We start from the raw sequence: 12,756 nt of genomic DNA, 5'->3' as shown, positions 1-12,756 counted from the left end.
ACCTTCCAACCCCTCCCTGGCCCTAGATCTCCCATTCACACATTATCTGGCCTTGCCCAGTTGCATAGACCTTTCTATTTATTAAAAGCTTCAGGCGCTATAGCTGGGCAGATACTCAGCTGTTCTAATCCGACAAAACTGGCTTGGCCTACTTCCCAGCCACATGGCCTCGTAACTGCCATCTTAGTCTTGCCCTGGACCTCCTTCATCCGTGTCCTGATGGCAACTCCCTGGTCCCCACCTGAGACTCTCTCTGTCGCTGGGCCCAGAAGTCTTACCTTTTCCTCTCTTGCCCAGCTATAGGCTGTTCAAGATTTTACTTGATCAATGAGAAGGTGATGAAGAACAGTGTTTTAAAAAATACCGAGTCAAGAGATGCTTCATAATAATGACAGTACCAAAGTTGAGCCTGCAACCGGATCTCTGGGTATAGAAATCAGCATTTGAATACACAGTGCGCAAAAACAACTTCCTTTCAGTCTGACAAAAGGCTCTTTCTCTTGCATTAATGAACAAACTATGTACAATAAGAACAATTGTGAAAACTAAGGTCCACAAGGTAAGAGTTACATTCACAGTGTCCAGTCCATTTGTATTTGAACCTTGGAGAAAGTACTCTACTATCTATCCATACTGGTGAGTTCTAAGTTCTGCACTTAAATCACTTTCTCCCATAACTTGCATTTATCAACCTAAAAATAACTTTTAACTTAAATCATCTTCTTAGATGCTAAAGAACTTAAGCTTACTTGTGAGACCATAACTATCTAGTCTTCAACCCCATCAGAGCCCTGAGAAGATAACTATTACCTGAGGAAACAGGAAGTACAGAGCCAAGCCGCTTCCAAAACCATAGAAATGACAGAGACAGCTGGCTGCCTAGACAGTCACCCAAGGTTCCTCAGCAACGTTGGGGCATCGTCTCTACCCTATAACCTAGTAATGATAGACTTTTCTGTGAAGCAGGAGTTATGAAAGACTGCCTACCTTGTCTTGGAAAAGCTTGGCAATCGACGTCTTCCACGTCCTGCTTGTCCACAGCTTGGACAGCATGCTGTCTGCAGTTGAGGCAAGGGCAGTTTCTTGCCCAGTGGCTGCTTGCCACATTTGAAGCAAACTCCATATGGAGGTTCTTCAATGCCTATCATCTTCTTTGAAGTAGAATGGGGGTGCTGCCAGGAGCTGATATGTCTCACTGTCAACTTACCTTTAATTAATAAAATATCTTTAAGTGACATATTCTGTATATCTCTGAAGTTTTTGAAGACAGTCTATCTATTAATACTATATGTGAATAGGCCAAGTTTTCTTGTTTCTAGCTAATCACTATCTGATTAACTTTGAAAACATCTACTGGAAGCTAACTAAAGCTTATTTCTATAATTAGCTACACTAGTACCTAACAAAACCACAAGTTTGACAGACCGACTACTAACTTGTTTTTCTTAATTATCTTAAAAAGTTTGTAATGGCAGCTTTCAAAAGGGCTAGAACTTCACATTGCATTTTTAAAGGAGTTGCATAGGTACAATACCTTAAACAAGGATTGAGACGTGTGTGTGTGTGTGTGCATGCACACATGTGCGTCCTTAAAATTCTATCAATATACAAAATTCATAGCAATGTGTAATATTTGTCTTGATGTTTTCAATTCTGAAAGTAGATTCAATGATCTACTCTTTTATCCTATCATTCCTATACCTCCCCCTGCCTTTTCTTTTTATCTCTCCTTTTCCTTCTTTCCCCAACACTAGATATGAGAGAAAGAAGGATACAAGAGCAAAAGAGAAAGAGAAAAAGACATCCTTGAATCTAACCTCCTTCACTCTGTTTCCTCCTGACCAAGGCTATTAACAACGTGTGGCCAACTCTGTATAAATAACAACAAACACACATCGTCCATCTAATACCAAAAACCACTCACCCCACTCTTCAGGAATGGGGCGTCCTTCTCTTAAAATGGCTCTAGCAATCTGGGAGTAATGTTCTCTTGTGGGGTCCCTAAGAAAATGGGGGAAAAATGGTCCTGTCCTAGGAGTAATATTTGCTGTCTGGTCTCTGTGTGACGGAAAAGTACAGGGCTTAACTGATGACCTGGCTGGAACAGTCTGGAAGGCTACATGATTCTTAGCCAGCCATTTTGAAGTTGTTCTAGAGGCAGATTTTTGAGGAAACAGCTATTGAGGCAGTCTGCGAGGCTGGGTCATCTGGGCTACTTGTCTTCTTTGGTGTCTGGTCCTTTTGTTCTATAAACACATGAACTTTTAGAGCTAACACACATTTCTGCATTAACACATGTATGCTATGTGTGGTGTGCATAAATAGGCTAAAGGTGAGTCTCTGCTCTTTGTTTGAGCAGGTGAAAGGCATAAAACTTTATAAGTCTGTTTGAACTGTATAACCAAACTGTAATATAAATCTCCATCCATGCCATATGAAAGGATGGCATGTAAAAATAAATCCTGAGGACTCCTTAGCCAACACGATTTATTGTCTACTCAGAGACATTTTCAAGTCACAACCCGTCTCCGAGATGTTCCTATACAGAGGAAGCATGAACTTACCTGTTTTGATGGGCTTTTTGTTTGTTTGTTTGTTTCTTCCTTTGTTTCTACAGCCAACCTCATTTTCAGGAGGTCTCCTCTGGTCAAATCTAATGTTTATTAATTTTAAAGAATCCATAGCTTTTCATCTCCTGTTGAAAGAAAGACAAAACCTCTCCGCCAACACAACACATTTCCTAGCTTCCATTCTGAAGTTAAGACATCCTTAAACTAAATATGCAGGTTTAATACACCAGTTTTTCCCACGACCCAGTGTCTCTCCGCAGCTGTTGCTTTTTGCTGTTGTTGTCGTTGGTTTTTTGTTTTGTTTTGTTTTGTTTTTTGTTTTTTTTTTGTTTTTTTTTTTTTTTTTTTTGCTCACTGGCATTTAAAAAAATGTGAAGTCAACAAAGCATTACTTAATCTATCTCTGGGAGCTCCTTTATCCCCTTTCTGTCCTACGAGCATTTCCTTTAACGTCCTATTAGATCTCTCTGCAATTGCTTGTCCTGTAGAATTGTAAGATATATCTGTAACATTTTCTCTGCCATTACACCTAAAAAACTGTTGCATTTTATTGGATACATATGCTGGAGCATCGTCAGCTTCAGTCTGCAAAGGCTTCTTTAAGACAAGCGTCATCTCTAACGAGTGCCTGAGAAAGGCTGTAGTACAGTTCAGCTAGCTCTGGGGCATCACTAAAGTGCTTGGCTGCACAGCAGGGCCTCTTAAGGAGCACCGGTGAAAGGTTCTGAGTTTGGTTCCCCTGGGCAGCTGGCTTTGCTGCTCCCCAGGGGCTGGGAGGGGAGCTGTGCTCTGCACTCAGCCTATCTGTGGCCTTAAAGGGACCACCTCCCACCTGGCTAGTGTTTGCGCCTCACCTGCCCAGCTATTGGCTGTTCAGCTCTTTATTTAGCCAATCAAAAGGTGATGATGGACAATGTTTCACAAATAATGAGTCAGGAGATGCTTCACAATAATGACAATAGGGCTTCAACCAGATCTCTGGGTACAGAAATCAGCATTTGACTACTGTCTTTTTCCTGTCCTTGCTGGCTTGGGAAGCCCCACTCAGTCCCTAGAATTTACTGGACAGTGGCCTTTTTACTGCTGGTCACTGGTCCCAAGTCAACCCCTAGAAGCCAGGTAAAAATGCTGAGTGCACAGTTGGAATCCCAATGCTGAGGAGGTAGATGCAGGAAGAGTTCTCAGGCCCTCTGGCCAGCCTACACTAACGATGAGCCAATGAAAGAGTCCATCTCAAAGAAGGTGGGTGTTCCTAAGAATGACACCTGAGATCGTCCACTAACCTCCGTGTGTACATACCTGCAGGAGCATGCAAATACACATTCGTACACACAAACACATGTGCATACACACACACAAATGGGCTTTTCAGCAAAGCTTTCCCTCACCTGTCATCACTGGCCTGGTAGCCTGACGTTTTAATGGAGCCATAGGACCTCCTCCATAGAGGCTCAGTCAAACTCAGTGGCTCTCACACCACAACAGAGGTGTCCTAGCCTTGTGAAAGAGGCTTCCTTTTTAATTTTTAAAGAATCTTGTTTAAGTATTCAGCCTCATTGATAACAGCCCCTCTTCATGGCATTCCATGGGGCTTTGTGCTGTGAAACTACACTTGAATTCTTCCGTTCCATTATGTATATCCCATTTTGGAGACAGTGGGGAATATGCAAGGTTGACCAGTTGCCCAGTTCTTATACCATGTTCTTCATTTAACTCATATAATCCTTAATCCTGGAGTTTCCTGTGATCCTGACTCAATAAAGTCTCATTTAAATAAGATTTTAGCAACCAAAAATGGGAGAAAATATGATTCAAAATGTCCTGGAGTTTCTCAGATTATTAAAAAGCAGTCAAATAGTAAACCGTAGGTATTTTTATAATCTTTCTGCATATGTTTCACTTTGATCAAGTACAGCCTCCCCCTACAGCCCTCTCTTTTGACTGTTTCCAAGCAGGATGACTCCCTCTCCACAGTACCCCACCCCACCAGCCTCTGGACACAGAAACTAGTCTGTCTTAGCCGGCTGCCTTTAAGCTCCTCTTTCCTCTCTTCTCCCTCTTTCCTGTCTCTGTCCTACATACAAGTCCCAGGAACTTCCTTCGTATAAAAACACTCCTCCTTTAACGCATAAGCCAACACCTCCTTTAGCCTAACCCCACCACACAGAGAGGCGGCCTCTTTTCTCTCCAGCCCCCTTCGCTGCCACTGATGTTCCAGTGGGGTACATCCCCACCGGACAGCCCCCAAAGCCTGGATCGTTCTGATTACTCTCCTTTGGTGCCACCCTTGCACAATCCCCTCTGTCTCTAGAAAGAAACACGAAGTACTGAATGAAGGAATTTAAGTGGAGTTTCACAGCACAAAGCCCTATGGAGCTCCATGGAGAGGAGCCATTATGAATGGGGCTGAAGAGGGCAGCACCTATGCCATAGTCTTTAAAGAATAACAATGAAGCTCATTCCTCAATTGGGCGCCCGCCTTCAAGGGGCCCATGTGCTGGGCACCCAGGTGTGCTGTGAGACGAATACTGATGGATATGTGCCCTAAAATGGCAGTCAAGGATAAGCATTGCCTGGCAACCCTGGCAATGGGTATGATTTGAGGTTCTCTCAGACAGCCCCAACCCTCTACTAAAAGCATATGTCCACTTGTATAACAAAGTAACATCCTGTGTTGCTCAAAAGCATTAAAGCAGCTGGAGGTTGGAACCCTCGAAAACTGTCAATAATTCATGTTCTCTGATGGTTTAAACTGGTTTTTTTGGTGAGAACTAAAGAAGTGAGGAGAGGTCTGCATTTGCTATAGGTTAAGCATTGTGTGTGTCCCGGGCAAGCGTGGCGTGAGAGAAGAGTAAATAGAAAAATAAAGGAGACTGACAGGAACCCAGCCAGGAGCCAGGGACTCAGACCCTGAGGCCTCTGCCAGCTCCTCTCACAGCTGGGGAGGACAGACATTCTGTGAAGAGCACGGCTAGAGTGCCCTCTAGTGGAAGACACCAGAGCTCGGCTCCCCTCTGATCGGCAGTTTAGCCTGGCTTTACGTGTTCTGTAGCTTCTTCAGTCACTTACTCAGTAGGCACGGGTCGAATTCCCCTTATGTGCTAAACACCAGTACACTAAGGAGACCTGTGGCTAAGACCTGGACATCACTCTCAAGAGGGTTTCAAGCAGGTAATGAAGATTGGATCACGAGTGGTAGAGGTACGCGCATGTGTGTGTGTGAGCATGTATGCATGCAGGCATGTGTGTTGTAAAGGTGTGCTAAGACAGAGGTGGCGAATCATGAGGGTCTGCCCAGCAGATGTGAAGCTGAGAAGATCTTTAAAGTAGACGGACAAGGTGTGTCACAAGAGACAGCTGGGACTAGAGCTGTTCTGGCCCATCTGTGGAGGGTGAGGGTGAAGAGGAGTGAGAGGGTCGGCCCGTAGACGGTTTCTCTTTCATTTAAACATGATAGGGAGCTAGACAGGCAGCAAGCTATTTTACAGATTCATGAAGGCATTGCTCTGGTAAAAAGAGAACAGGAGTTGGTCCTCTGGGAAACAAGAGTGAAGGCCAACAGAAAATGAGGGTCTAAATTAGAACCAGGACAAGAAGCCAATGGAGGGAAGAGATGTGGAGGAGAGCACGTGAGCGGGACGTGACTGCAGGGTGACTGTGAAGATGAGGCGGGAATGGGAGGGTCCTCAGTCAGTTCCCAGCTCCAGCTTGGGGGCGGGAGAGGCTAGCTTGACGGTGCGTTATTCAGAGCGGGAATCATGACAAAGCACACAAGGAAGACGGTAAGTTCTATTTTGGATGTGGGGAATTGGATGTGCCTAAGAGAAAAAAATCTGGGAGGTAATTGGTAATTGACTGTTTAGTCTGAAGCCTGGGGAATTGATCTAGGGTTGGCAGTAGTCTTGGGCATTGGAAGGGAAACAGTTTTCCAAGGGAGTAGCCACCATAAGAAGAGAGGAGCAGAGGGCAGGCTCTGAGGCAAAGCTCGCTTTTGGGAGGATGTCAGAGAAGGAACAGGTGCCACGAGAGTGGAGAAGACTGAGGAAAGGTAGGCAACCCCTTCGAGTTTAACAACTCCTGGGGAACCACGAAGACGGAGCCTCCCGTAAAGCAGTCAGCGTGTGGTGGGCATTCAAAGCTAGCCACCTCCCCTGCTGCAGCGACATGGCACAGGCCCACATTAGATCAGCTTGCGTCGAGGCTGGCTAGCGTGGCTCCTCCCACTGAAGGGAGCAGCGCCTCCAGCGTGTGGCCTCACCAACTGGGCCCTGCTGACTGATGTCTTGAGTGCTTGCTGGAGTTCAGAAATGGATCCTGACATTTAGATCCGAGTAACCTCAATGACCCCGCCCCCGTCCACTCAACAATGCTGCAAGGTAGGGATGCTTGATATTTCCTATTTACAGATAAACACACAAGATCAAGAAACACTGTGCAATGTGCCTAATGGCACATATTCCTCAGAAAAGGAGTCCCTTCTTAAATCATGTCCTCTCCAGGGTGGCCCTTTTGAAGAGTGAAGATCGGAGAGGAACATGAACATGAGCATGAACACACACACACACACATACACAGTGGATAACAACCCCTCTTAACTAAATCTCAGTTTGTTCCCAGCTCTACAAGTGGATCCTCTCATCCCCACTTAACCTGCTCAGTGCCTCAGTTTCCCACTGGGAAATGGGACTAAATGGTCTGTACCTCCATTCTCCCTTCCTCCTAAGGAGTAAGCCTGTTGAGGCTTCCAGAGCTGGAGGAGAAAGTGAAGGCTGGAATGGGCTGTTAGGTAGAGGGACAACGCAGTCCTTGTCCTTCACTCCAAGTAAATGGACACACTGAGAAGTTCCAGGCCAGCGTCTGACACTCACTGTAGTCAGCTCTGAAGCTGAGAACACTGGGAATGTTGGGAGAGTGACAGTTCTCCACAAAAAAAACAGCGAATGAGAGCTCGGTTCCGACAGTGGACTATCAGCCCAAAAGAGCTGAGCTGCAGCTGAGCTGAATTCTGAACTAAGCTGGAAGGAATGATGGCACCTGCTCTCTGCGTTCTGCCCCCGCCTCTTCTCCATTTCTATGTTCTAGGTCCAAACAATAAGGCCAGGACGTCTTTATCAGATGAAACGAACAGAAACCTCTTTTAGGATTTCTCTAAAATGTTTCACATTCTATGTGTAGAACAGAAGTGGCTTTAACATAAACACCTCTAACTAATCTGTCATCAAGGGAAATGAACCACCCTGAAGGCATCTCGCCACCTCATCTCCAGAAGCAACTGACTCTCAGGTGTCTGGAATGTCTGGTGACTGCCTTCTCGGCAAGCCTAGCCCACCTTCACACCACCTGTTCCTGCAAGCTACTTCCTCTTGGAGCCCTTAGAAGAATTCAGCAAAAGGTTCCTTTGCTCCACTCCACCTCTGTCTGAATGGTGAGGTTCCCAGCAGCTACTTTCTCACCTCAGTCACTCGCTCATCCTGTTTTCATGCCTCCAAAACACATCAAACTTTGGTGCCAGCTGGTGTTCATCATTCTCTCCTGGCAAGGCTCTGAAGCCTTCCATGCTCACGTGATCCCCCAAGTGACTCCATCAGCAGCACAGGAAGGCAAGTCCTCCAGAGGCCCCAGACAAGTGTTACCAGGACTGTGAGAGCAGCAGATGATAGCACTCCACAGCTATTTGTTGAATTCCCCCTATCTCCTCTGCAATGTACTAATGTGGCTTTGGCCAGCTGTGTGAAAGGGGAATGGGGAGGAAGAATTGTGAAGGACAGTCCTTACAAGGAGAAAACAATGTCATCTCCTCGCTGGGCACCACGTTCCGTTTACAGAGCTTTCTCCATCACTGCCATTTTGTCCCCACCTCAAAAACAGAGGCTGACGTTGCTACTGACCAGCCAATGGTGTTGTCCCCCAAAGAGACGTGGATATGTCCATGACTTGCCAAAGGTCTCCATCAGAGTGCCAGAGATGAGACCCTGACTGTAGATCCATCCAGGAATGTAAGACACTGCCACTCCTAAAACCTCGGACATAAACACAGACCTCTACAAACTATAACCCAAATAGTAGCTGGTAGTTGCCAGGAAAACATAGAACATGCCCACATATTAAATGCTTCTAAAGATCCATGGTGGAGAATGGCCTGCCACCCTGGAGAGTCTTGGGCAGAGAGAAGATAAACACCACCATGAAATAGGCTTCAGGGCAGCCGGGGACTTGGTCCCCTCTGGACCACTGTCCTCCGCTCCTACCCGCCCTCACGTCGCCCCACCTCAGATCCTAAGGGCCGAGTTATCTCTCTTCAGTCAAACAGCGTCTCCAAATTCGAGGAGATAATTTGATCTCAAATGGCACCTACATTCTGAAGGAACGTGAAATTAACGTTTCCACTCCTACAACCAAGAGTTCTGCCGAGCAGACGCTACAGGAAGACTTCCCAGCTCGCCCCTGCGGGTCACCTCCCACCGTGCTCCCCAGAGCCCACTCCTGCCCCATGACTCCTGCGTTGGAGTCCATGGAAAAGCATATACACATGCGTCCTGCCCCCACCCCTACCCCACCTTCAGGCTTCCAAGGCATCAGTGAAGCCCCAAGCATGTTTGTTTGTTTGTTTGTTTGTTTGTATGAGCCAGACCAGGCACTGTGGCTTCTTGTCAGGAGGGTTTCCCGAAGGAAGCACGGACTCAGGAACCCAGAGAAAGGCAAGCCAGTGCGGCAGTGAGGGCAGCAGGAGGAGGTTAGATCTGGGATCTGAAGCAACCTCTGACCCTGGGCGGTGGGAGTCTGGCCCACTGTTTTCCCATCGTTCTGGCAGGACTTCCTCGGTGCCTTTCCCTCCTGTCTTCTACAGCATGGCCCTCCAGTTCCCCAGTCCGCAGCTGCTCTCCACCGCGGCTCAGTTGTCAACTTTGACAGGACTTAGAATCTTCTAAGTGGCAAACGACCTGGGCGAGTTGGTGAGGTTAACTGATGAGGGACCACCAGCCCTGACTGTGGACTGCATCATCCCATTGGCTGGAGTTCCACACTGAAGAAAGTAGAGGAAGTGTAAGGCAGCAAGCTCTCTCAGCGGGTAAAGATGCTCGCCGCCGAGCCTGATGCCCTGAGTTCAGTGCCAACATCTGCATGCTGGGACAGAACACATGGAGTCTCGGAAGTTGTTCTTTGACCTCCACGTGTGCAGTATGGACATGTACATTCACTACATAACTATAAAAATTGGTAAACATTTATTTATCCTATGTGTCTGACTGTTCTGCCTGGATATATGTGTGTGTACTACATGCGTGTCTGGTGCCCATATGCAGAGGGCACCAGATCCTCTGGAACTTGTCTTGTGGGCAGCTGTGGGCCACCATGTTGGTAGTGGGAAGCAAACACGGGTACCGTACAGTAACAAGTGGCTTTAACTTCTGAGCCATCTCCCCAGCTCCCCGTCATAATCTGTTTTTAACAGGAGAAAAGCGAGCGGGGCGTCTCTCCTCGCTGGTTACAGACACCCCGTGACCAGCTCTTACTTCCCACCACGGTACCTTCTCATGAGTCAAATAAACTAGCCTTCCTTAAAGGGCTTTTGTCAGGCATTTTGTCACGGCCGTGAGAAAATCAGCCAGCACACACACACCACATTCTTCTCTTCCTGTGTCTTCTACACCAGGACCAGCAGAGGGAAAAGCAAGCAACCTGGCTCATCTTTTCACACAAGCCTACATTTTAGTTGCAGCTAGGGCAGATACCCTCCCAATCAAGGAATGATCTTGTAGGAGAGTAAAAAGGCTGTTTGCCAGAGCCTGGAGCTGTGAGGGAGGCTGGGCGGAACCACAATGACAGCCACTGTCTGTGTTCAGGCGTGTCTTTCCTTTCCCTCCATGACGGCCCCGGGGCCATGCTCTTCCTGCTTCACACCTGGAATTCCTGGTGGCCTATCAGAGGAACCCCTGATTCCCACACAGCCAGAATCTCTGGAGCATTAATTTGCCTACTCCCATGGTCTTGTTAACTCATCAACTAGATTCCAAAATCTCCACAGCCAGGGAAGTTACCATTTTCCCTGCATATGATAAGTTACTGGATACAACATGTCAGAAAGGCCTGAAGCATGAGTGAGAGAGCATGTAGCATGTAGCTCGTTCAGGGAAAAGAGCGACCGGCTCCCCATCACCGCTCAGCGCAAGACAGACCTGCAGGCACCTGGGTAATATCAGCCGCATTAGTCATGGTCTGCCCTGCTCCTTCCTCAGGGATGCAGAAAGAGGGCCAGGGCCATGGCTCATGGCTCTGCCTCCCTGAGCATCAGGACTGAGTCCTCACTTACCATAGCTAACAGACCTACAGAGTCCCAGGAAAAGCCTTTCATACCTAAAGAATGCACTGTTAGGCCAGGTAGAAACTCACGCTGTGAATACTAAAACGATGGTGGGTATTGAGCCATCCAATTAGGCTCCAGCACTCAAGCCACGCCCAGTTAAAAAGGGGGCCCACGAGCATATTGTGATTAAAATGTCGAGCCTGGGAGACGAGCCACTGGGGGGCGGGAGGGGGATGGCGCATCCAATAAAGTGCTTGCAGCGCACGCAAGGCATGAGGACCTGAGTCTGGATTCCCAGAGCCCACGTAAAAAGCTGGGCGTGAGGTACATACCTGTAACCCCAGCGCTGGGAGCCAGAGACAACCAGATCCCCTCAGAACTCCCTGCTGGCCAGTCCAGGGAGCCAGCAAGCGCCAGGCTCAGTGACAGGACCCCGCCTGAAACGAACTAGGTGAGGAGCAATAGAGGGCAACAAGCGACATGACTTCTGGTCTTCGTGCAGTCTCACGCAAGTGCACACGCGTGTGTGCAATGACTCCGCCTAAACGCACAGGCAGGCCATGTTCTGGGTGCGGTTCTGTCACCACAGCCACTTGTATGTCTCTGCTCATAGGAGTGACCTCTGCTGTGTCTTGTCCGCTTTAGACGTTCCTCTCCGGCCCTTGCTACCTCCAGGGGGCGCTGTCAAAGTCACAGGCCATGGCGACGGTAAGATGGGAGCTGTGATTGCCACGATCATCAATCCTACGCAGACAGCTGGGCCTAGCCCAGCTTAGGGCACCCCACCCCCGCCACCCCCATCCCGTCCCCAGGGGCACGCTGTCTCAAACAGACAGGCCCGGACCTACATGTTGGAAACAGACAGCGGAAGAAATGAAAGCTAGCCAGACTGTGCTGCGGTGTACGCAGTATGTACCCAGTGGAACCAAGCAGTTGTTTATCCTCAAACAGGCTTGTTTCCAGTGCGGAGGGGGTTCTCAAATTGGGAGGAGGGAGGGGCTGGTGATTCCAGCTAGTGCCATCCGAGTTCCAGACGCTCTGCTCTCCGGTGAGTTTGGCTCGCTCAGCAGACTGTCACTAGTATTACCTTATTTTTCTGTGGGGAGGGAAACCAAGAATGTGAGGGGACTGAGGATTGCTCACACAGGTACATTGAAAAAGTTAGTCCCTGTTCCCAATGGCACCTCAGATCAGTGACCACAGAGACTGTCCAGGCCACCACTTATAGAATAGTAGTAGAAATTCCAGCTGGGTGTCTCCGGTGATCCTGAACAGTTTTGTGGGTGATACCTAAACACTAGGGACTGAGAGGAAGTTTCCCTGGCTCTCAGAAGGTCCAGATTTACCAAGAAAGTGGAACTCTGACACTGTTCTTGACACCCTAATAGAGGGAACACACAGCACATGACTGCCAGGATCGGGGGAAGCTAAAGAACCTGACTCCACCATTGCCAGCCTATTCCGGTTCCTGAAAGTCCCTGGGTTTTTGAAGAATATGAACACCATCCATGCAAATGCTAAAACCAGAAGGACATGGTGACTTGTACTTCAGGAGCTGACAGCCAGGGAGGCTGGGGAGCTGAGAATCGGCCCCCGTTCAGGGTCTGCATAGTGCATACTCACCCACATTTCTAATCTGTGTTCCTGGCCCCTTCCAAAGGTCCTAAAATGCCTAAAGAAGTCAGCCATCCTGCAGTCAGAATTCAGTCCGGAGATGAGGAAACCACAGAGAAGGATTCCCAGAGAATGCCAGGAGAGCCAAGAAAGTAATTTCTAAGTGTCAACCTCATGCCAAGGGACTGTGATCTAGATATGGCCTATTTAGTTTCACATCCCTGATAATCAACAAGTCTTTTCTTGTGGAGATGGGTCGTTTGGCTC

Source organism: Meriones unguiculatus, chromosome 10, assembly GCF_030254825.1.
Source record: "Meriones unguiculatus strain TT.TT164.6M chromosome 10, Bangor_MerUng_6.1, whole genome shotgun sequence".
Lineage (NCBI taxonomy): Eukaryota > Metazoa > Chordata > Mammalia > Rodentia > Muridae > Meriones > Meriones unguiculatus.
Note: the sequence above shows the minus strand (reverse complement) of the source record.